This window comes from Suricata suricatta, chromosome 1, assembly GCF_006229205.1.
Source record: "Suricata suricatta isolate VVHF042 chromosome 1, meerkat_22Aug2017_6uvM2_HiC, whole genome shotgun sequence".
NCBI lineage: Eukaryota > Metazoa > Chordata > Mammalia > Carnivora > Herpestidae > Suricata > Suricata suricatta.
Genome location: NC_043700.1, coordinates 16927127 through 16936473, shown reverse-complemented (window position 1 = coordinate 16936473; position 9347 = coordinate 16927127). Strand labels below are relative to the sequence as shown.

At 35.4% G+C, this 9347-nt stretch overlaps 1 long non-coding RNA gene across 1 annotated transcript in view; it reads right to left on the bottom strand.

Moving 5' to 3' along the window:
• Positions 1-4484: 4484 nt before the first annotated feature.
• The window catches only part of LOC115285892, a 7764-nt gene continuing 2901 nt past the window's right edge, over positions 4485-9347 (bottom strand). Inside the window, exons 2-3 of the long non-coding RNA XR_003905749.1 lie at positions 4985-5071; positions 4485-4569 (exon numbers count right to left, since the gene is read on the bottom strand). This is a non-coding gene — a long non-coding RNA (uncharacterized LOC115285892). The remainder of the gene's footprint in view (positions 4570-4984; positions 5072-9347) is intronic.

Sequence of the window (9347 nt, the reverse complement as noted above, 5' to 3'; positions counted from 1 at the left end):
GCACACTTTCAATTCTCTGTAAGCTGGCTCCAATCTATATTTCAAATCTTATCAAAATCACTTCTTTCGTATGTCCCATATTTCAGTCAGTCAGGACCTTTGGCTTTCCCAATGATCTGCTCTTTCCCACCTCTGCTGTCAAGTCCTAGTCTGGGATGTCCTTCCCCATCCCTCCACTATCAACACCCAGTCCATCCTTCAAATGGCCATGTACTGAAAACTACTCCTCGTTTATGAAACTACTGCTAATTAATTACAAAAATTAATTTTGCCCTCATTTAAATGTCTCTGCTTCTTTGCTATTTATGATATTTATCATAGTTTATTTGGATTCTAGATGTGGAGGCATTGTAGTGTAGAGAGAGGAAAAAAAAAGAACTTATAGTTAGTAGAACCACTTCTGAGTCAAGACTTAACCTCTTCCTGTGTGACCTGAGGTAAGCTCAATGATTTCTCCAAATATGCATGTTGAAAACCGAATTTGTATCACAAATTAAATTTCATCACAAGATAGGTGTTATAAGTATACAAGATAATGTATGTTAAAGCAACATCAGTACAATATGTTATTACCTACTCTACTACATTACAAGCATGTTTGGGGATAAGCGTAAGTAATATAAATCTTTATATTTCTACATCCCCTGTAGGATATTTGACAAAGCAAGAATTCAGTATGTATTTTCAACTAAATGAATAAATGCATAAGCAGATTCCTTACATAGTAAAATTTCTAATGTGAGTCCCAATAGGCCATCTTGCCCAAAACTATTTCCAGTAGCTTATTTGATACTGATGCCTGAAATTCCAGCATTAGGGTTTTTTGTTTTGGATTAGTACTGACTATGCTATCAAAGATAATTTAAGTTATTCTTGTGTATGCCTTTATACACATTTAATCTCTTTATCACATTATTTTCTCCTCTGACAAAAGGTGTTTAGAGTGTCATGAAAACACAGAGAAGTTACTGAAAAGAAGGGAAAGGGATTTTGAGAATACCAAAAATTAATCTAATCCTCTTCACTCTTTTTTTCATGGAAGGAACCTGAATGCATCAAATGATGATAGGTAATCTGGATTGATAACTTACTATGTTATGGACCAAAATGCTTAGTACTTTACATGAATTATCTTTAATCTTTACTATGGCTAAGGTTAAATAGCATAACCATTAAATTATTCAACTAGTAAGTAGTGGAGGAATGATTTGAGCCCAGATTTGACAGTAGGACCCAAGTTCTTAGTCATTAAACTCAACTGCATTTTAGAACAGACTTCCAGTGAAACCCAAAGAATAGTTACTACCCTTCAGTAATTACCCAATAACTATTTGGGGCTAAGGATAGGTATAAAAGTGTACAAGAGGCATAGCCCCTGACTTCAAAGATTTGACCTTCCTGTGGAAGAAAAGTCAAATATAAATTACTTTAGGAAATCACACAATCTGATGATAACATGCAGAGAGACCTGACTGTGAAACCCAGCTGGGAAAGATGCATGAAGATATGTTTCCTGGAGGAGGCCACATAAAAAAACACCAAAGCGTCTCTTCAGCATGAGCAGATGATGAGCAGAAAAATGAATAAACTTTGAGAAAGGTGAACTATTCCATACAGAGAGTGATTTCTGCAAGTGCTTGGAAGTAAAGAACATTTTCAGCCCTTTAGGGAAACCTATTTAGGGATTATGCCTGGGGGATATGTTTAGAGATAGTGAAAGACAAAACAGGAAACACAAGTAGGGACCAAGGAATGTTCAAAACCAAAAGTTATTATATGGATTATTCATCTTGTGGTTTAGGGAAAAAAAGAAGAAGAAAGGTACTGGTATTATTTGTTTGTAAATTAGTATTTCTGGACAAAGACGATATATATTTAGTTTGCATTTGAAAGATAGTGTGATCCAGAACTTAACTCATTCTTCTTCTTTATGCCTTAATTTCTGCAGTAGCTTTCAACAAGATCCATCTAGTAAGACACATACTAGCAGTCACCAACAATAAATACTGGAAGCCAAGAAAAGTTCCATGATTTGGCTTCCTGACATAACCATGAAACTTGGTCTACTGGTCTAATTTCTAGACCAAAGTTATTGCACTGATTATTAAAATCAAGAGGATTCTAGGAATATGAGCACTTACATGCATTTTGATTATAATTATTTCCTAATGCCAACCAACTGATTGAAAGCCTCTTCTGGGCCCAGCATTCTGCAGGTATACAGGGTCTGGCATTCTCCCAAAACAAATTTAGGAGAAACTATAGAAAATAGAGATGCATAGAGAAAAAAAATCTCAGGAACAAAAAGGAAAGAAGGAAGAAAGGAAGGAAGGAAGAGAGGGAGGGACGGAAGGAGGGAGGAAGGTAGAGAGGGAGGAAGGAAGGAACAGAGGGAGGCAAACAAGAGGTGAGAATAAAGAGAAAATAAAAGCTAAAAGATATAGAGAATAAGTGAAATTTTGAATGAGTCCCAAAAGGAGAGAAAAATGAAAAAAAGAAAACATGTGAAGAATTAGCGGATATTTTTCAAAATTAAAGAAAGTTGAAAGACTTTAAATTGATAGGACTGATAAGGGGCCAAATGGAGAATAAGGAAAAAGTCATACTTAGATATTACAATGAGAATGAAGAATTCAAAAGCAAAGGAGAATGGAGTATGGAGCATATGACTCTTGATCTTGGGGTTGTGAGTTCAAGCCCCAGGTTGGGCATAGAAATTAAATTTATTTAAAAAATAAAATCTTAAAAGAAGGATTATCTGAAAAGAAAAATCAGATCGCAGTGGACTTCTCAATAGCAAACTGAAAATAATAAGACAGTATAATATTATTTTTAAAGTATTCAAGGTAAAGAACTATGAACCTAAAACATCATAGCTAGAGAGGCTGACCTATAAAGATTAAGGCTCAAAAAATATTCTCATGCATAAAGGTTCTCGGAACTTTTACCATAAAATGGACCTCATGTAAAATACCTTTTGAAGAACAAAACTATGAGATACTAAAAAAAGAAATGGAAGGTAAGTATGAACAAATATCTTGGTTAAACTTATTTTTATGTTCGATAAATAAGACTAAGGATGGAAAAAAAGGAAAAGCACACTGACAACAATCTAGAACTAAAATTCTAGCCAATAATAACAATACGGAGAGGCAAGACAAAAAATAATAGAAGTCATCTAGTTTTTATTGTGTTAGGAGGGCAATATCAATATTCACAAATTTAGAAAATAAAATAAAGAATATGAGTCCTAAGGTAAAGATAACAATGAACATAATAAAAATAGAACAAGTAATAAACCAGAAGGAGAAAATTGTATTCAGTTGAAAGGAAGAATGATGGGAAGAAGGTATAAAACGAGAAAAATGAATGAGAAATACAAAATGGCAGAAAGAAGTCTTAACAGTAATTACAATTTACATTTAAAATGAAAATTTGGATTAAGATAGCAGAAATAACATCGAATTTCATGGTAACTATACTCATTAAAACACAGAGTAGACTTACTAATTGAAAGACCAAGACTCCATAATTGAATGAAGAATTATGTTGTATGGAAAAGACAAACAGAAAACAAAAATACTCAGGAAGACTGAAAAAGGAAGGATGGAAAATAAACACCAGGCAGTTATGAATCAAAGAAAGCTTAGCATTTTCTTAGACATTTCACACAATGCTGACAAACTGTAGTCAACACCGCAGTGCAACTAGATCAAGAGCTAGCCACTGTAGAGACAAGAAAGAATATAGCAACAACCAGTGGAGGCACAAGTGAGTCCAGATAAGGACCCAGGAGCACCAGCAGGGGCTGGACTGAACTTGTGCCAGAGCCCCTGGACTGGAGAAGAACCAGGTGGATTTGATGCAGCAGTTCTGAGACGTGAACATTGAGAGCCATTTGTGGAGTAACTGTCATAAAGAATGTGGAGGCTGTGAGCTGATTTGCTACAGAATATCTAATACTTACTGTAACTGGGGAGTAGGAAGTTAAAAATATCTGACTATTGCGGGTACCTGGGTGGCTCATTCCCTTAAGCATCCAACTTTGGCTCAGGTCATGATCTCGCTGTCTGTGAGTCTGAGCCTGCTTTGGGATCCGTGCTGACAGCTCAGAGCCTGTAGCCTGCTTCAAATTCTGTCTCCCTTTCTCTCTGCCCCTCCCCGACTCACATTCTGTCTCTCTCTGTCTCTCAAAAATGAACGTTAAAAATTTTGTTTTTGAAAAATGTGACTATTGACTCTTGAACAACTTTGGATTGAACTACAACTTCATTTATATGTGGATTTTCCCCCCATAAATACAGTAGGGTGCTGTAAATGTGTTTTTTCTTCCTTATAGTTTCTTAACATTTTCTTTTCATTATCTTACTATATAAGCTTTGTAAGAATACACAGAACATACAAAATACGTGTTAATCGACTTTACCGGTAAGGCTTCCAGTCCATAGTAGGTTATTAGTAGTTAAGTTTTTGGAGAGTTACAAGTTATGTGCAGACTGTATGGAAGTGGAGGTGGGGGGGGGAGGTCAGCACCTCTAACTCCTGTGTTGTTCTAGGACAGATATAGTCCTAAATGAAGCAAAAGAAGAAAGGGAGAGAGGGAAGAAGGAAGGAGAGAGAAAGGAAATTTTTAAAAAGTTAGGTTATAATAAAAAATAAAATGGCAAGAATAAAAGGCAAAAACTTCTATCAGGTTCTTTTAAAACTGATAGAATTATGTACTTTGCTTTGCCTATAAAAGAGCATTATGTCTGCTTTGGATGAAAACAGATTGTTTTGTATATAGTCCTAGATATTTGAATGTTAGCATATTTGTTATTTTGTTTATAAGTATATCTGAGATTATGAGACTCTATTATAAGTAAAACAAAACAAAAACAAAACATTTTTTTATTAGATAAAGCTGCCAGTGTTTGACTTCCTTCCCTGGGGTCAGCCATGGGACAGAAATGCAGACTTTTACTTCACGTAACCTTTCTCCTACCTGTTCTGAAAGTTCCAGAATAGCTGTTTTGTGTGGCTGGACATTGCTCCCACCAGACATGATACTGGCCTCGTTTTGTAATGGCTTCTGTAATTGACAGCCCAGAGAAGAGAAAATTCATAAAATTTTTATTTTCTGGGATAGGACAGAGGAAAACAGATGTAAAAATTGACTCTACCAGTTCCTTCCAAGAAGGGGATTTACTGGGTATAGATTATTCTTCCTTATTATAAGAAATTTCCACTGAATCTTGAAAGGTTAGCAAAGGAAGTCTACCCACATAGAGATATCATTCATTATCATTTTTGTTATTACTTTAACATTAATTTTTAATTCACCTTTCATTTGGTGTGTGGAGAAGATGCAAATATCTATGCCATATTGTCTTTTTGCATCCAACATCAAAGTAGAAATAAAAGACCCTATCTTGATCTACCTGTTTTTCATCATTGCCTCTATTAATTGAATATTTCTCTTTTTAAGAGTCCATGGATGTTTTCAAGGTAGGAACATTGGAGTCATTATTATTATTACTGAGAATTATTAATACTTATTTTTCTATTTAATATTGCATAAGAGAATTCTGTTGCTCTTTCAAAGTGAAAACCTGAAAGTAAATTTAATTTCTCATAGTTTAATTTTTTTCATGAGGAGATGCTTCGGAAGGCTATCTCATGCATGGAGGTAGATATTGAATGTGATATTTAATAAAGACAAATGGGCACAGGAAAGTAAGTTTGTCAGCAATGCTTTGTTGGGCTCTGCCCTTTTTAAGATGAGTTAATGACTTTTGCTTCATGACCCATTTCTAATGGTACCTTGGTCTTTTCTAAGAGGACACCACTGTCATAGTTCAGAGGTATTAGGCAGTCATGCCACTGTGGCAAATTAAAAGCAAGTGGGTAAGACTTAAATGTTACACACCTCTAGAATAAAAGGCCACCAACTAGTTTAATAAAGAAAGTATTTGCAGACAGTGATTTGTAAAGTTATGCTTCAATAAGAAAATGTCTTGATCATCAAGTTCTGTTTTGAAACATATTTATAATAACTAGACTAAGCATTTTGAAGTGCACAGCTTTTCTAATTTAATACTATCTTTTATATATTCTGTGTTAATGCCGACAGTATTTTATTTATATAAAAGCAGTATTTTGTCTCTCTTCATTCTGAATGCAACCATTTTGGTTTATCTGATTTTACTTCATTTGAATTTTGGTTGTAAGACTCAGGGAAGCTTTATGATGGTTTCTTCATTTAGGATTATGTGATCTAGGCTGAAAGTCAAGTCAAGTTAATAAAGTCATTTATTTCCTTCTAGAGTTACCCTTTGAATCTGGTAGAAAAAGCACAGATGTAAGAATCAAAATCCTGTGACCTATTCCTATCACTGAGCTGGACTCAAGTTATTTAATATTTAATCAAGGACTTTGTCTTCAGAAAAAAAATTAATTCCATATCAATTACAAGATAACCAATTCAATTAAGGATATTCATTTACTGGTTTCTTTAATCTACTGCTACATTGTGGGTTGTAATGGAGAAGTATGGAATTTTGAGTAGATGAAATAGATAAGCTCATCACACATAAACAAGCCATGGTAATAACTGAGCAAACACGACTTTTCCTCCTAGAGCATCCATCTGTAGCAAGAGAATGTTTTGCATATGTGCATGTTTTTCAGGGATGACTATGCAGTAAGTGTTTTTGGGTGCTGGAAAATATTATTTACTTCTCATATCTTTCATTCTTTCTTAGTGGCTGGTCATTCATAGTAATCCAAGGTTGTGTTGAGTTCCTAAAAAATGATTTCAGATATAACACTATCTACAGAGATACAAGTGACATACATGACAGCCATATCTGAAACATAGCCTAGACACAGGGACTGTCTTCATTATGTCTTAGTCATTTCCCATGAATAGCTCTAATCTGTCATTTAGTATGTCATCTTAGTATGTGCCCTTTTTAAGTGGGCCTGCTCTTTCTTTTCCTAGCTATCTGCTATGTCTCTAAGATACCTAGTGCTGTATCAGGACAGCGGTGAGTTCAATCCTGACCCCATTACTTATTTTCTATGTTCAGGCTTGTATCTACATAGTTTGTTTTGGAGGCAACATAAAGAACACAATAGCAGAAGGAAAGAACTGGAGATAGAGCAATTCTGAGATCATTACAAAACCTAGGTGAGAAATTAAGTGTACTTGTATTAAGACATTAGGAGAAGAGATGAACCCAAAAAGTGTTTATGGGAAAGATTCCCACATTTTGGTGAGTAACTAGATGTGAAGGGGCAGTATTTGTTTATCCAGAACTGTAGTTGGTCCACACGGGTATAGGAGCTCTGTAGTCATCAGGATCCTCAACTCTTTCTGCTTGAGACATGCAGGGTCCACATTATAGTACGAATGAGCTACTCCATCTCTCCCATTACATGTGTGTTCCTACCAGCAGGGGAGGAGACTACTCCATTTTTAGAGTAGAGGTTCTGAAAGTAGTAGACATGATGGCTATTGACTTCAAGGGGGAAAGAAACAGATCCAGTCTTTAGTCTGAGTAGACACATGACCATCTGAAATTTAGGGTTTTATTCATGAAGAAGTAGAGAACAGATACTGAAAACAACTTTCAGTTATAAAAACTCCCAGGCTGGATCCTCTCCACCCCCAGTCACCCAGAAGTAGAAAAATGAAGTGAAACTTGGATGTTTTCTTGGTTTTGTCAGCCCAGTAGATAGCAGATTAGTTGATGTAAGTGTGGATATGGATATGGATGCAGATACACCCACATTTGCACATAACCCAGGCATGTGCATGTAGAGGTGTGTGTTTGGGGCAACAGTGTCTGGACAAATGACCCTACAGCATACCCCCACATTGACTGACATCACACTTGCATAGGAAGTCAAAAAGGGAACAAAGAGCCCATGAGAAAGATAAATTCTCAAACCAAATGGTGTTTAAGTTCTCTTTAAGATTTCACATAATGTTTAAGTTAGAGTATAAATGGAGGGATTTGGGAGAGAGAGAGCAGAGCTGTGGATCATTACTATACACATGAAGAGCTCATCAAACATGTAATTAGAAGTAATATTATCCCTCATAAATTATTACTGAAGATATTATGCTTCCTGATATATCTTAAAAGTTGTTTGCTGTATAGCTTTTTATCATTTCACAATTTCCATACTGTTCTATCATGTGAAATGCAGTGATTTAGTTTTCAAATCCATAATTGGTATACCAAACACTCCACAAATAAAATAATAATCTGACCATTTTCTCTTTGCAAAAATAAGTTTCCTGCATTTCAAAACACTGGACCTCTTCTCTCTTATGTCCTGTTCTATACCCTACTGTTATGGTTTTAGAATCTTATGGCTTAGTTCTTTTGGGTATTGTTTTGTTTTGTTTCCAAACACAGTTATTGCTTTGGGCCATTTCTTGTAAGAAGAATCATAAAGTGTGAAAAACAAAACAGATAGAATGGATCTCTAACATGAGGACCCAGCACATTTGGGGAAGTAGCTAAGGCACATAAGCCTTAAATATTTCAAGGTAGATGTGTTTGGGAAAAATAGGCAACCTTTAAATCTTAGGTGGCAGAGATAAGAAGCAGACAGATGTCTTACAACAGTTTTTCCCAGAGAGATAAGCATGTTAATGAGGTCACAGAGCAGCTCAGTGACGGCATAACAAGTCATGCACATATTGCCCTGAAGAAAAGATGAGAAGAAGTTTAAGGAAGGAAATAAGATTTTAACCTTTGGGATTGAAAGACCTCCACCATCACTCACATTAGGGTTACTCATTTTAGACTAAATAGAAGGACAGAGAACATTTGATTCTGTAGCTTATATTCCGTTAGTACTGATATTAAATTATTGCATTTCAAGCTTCAGAAATTGCATATAAATATATGCTCTGAGTCATGTTGGTACAAACGGTCTCAGGAAAGTTATGACGTGTTTTGAGGAGAAAAGGAGAAGACGTGCTTGCGCTCAGAACATCCAGATTCTAACAGCTCTGGGGCAGAACCACTTTGCACACACACATGCCTCTCCGTTGCCACTGAAAACCGTCTTACATCTTGACATCTATTGTTTTTAATTAATGTAAGAACAGCAAGTCATGCTTATTGATTTATGATGTGGTTTCATCTTAGCTTGGGCAAACCATGCAGTATTTAATACATAGTAGCAGAATATTTACTATTGAAGCTTGAAAAGATGTGAGTTCTTTGTGTGCAATCTTTCATTTATGCATGTGAGAGGGTTTTCGTTTTTTTAATATTTTTACATTGTAGTACTTGTTTTGCTTGTTGGTGGTGTTTGCTTATTTAATACATTCTGTCAAGGACAGA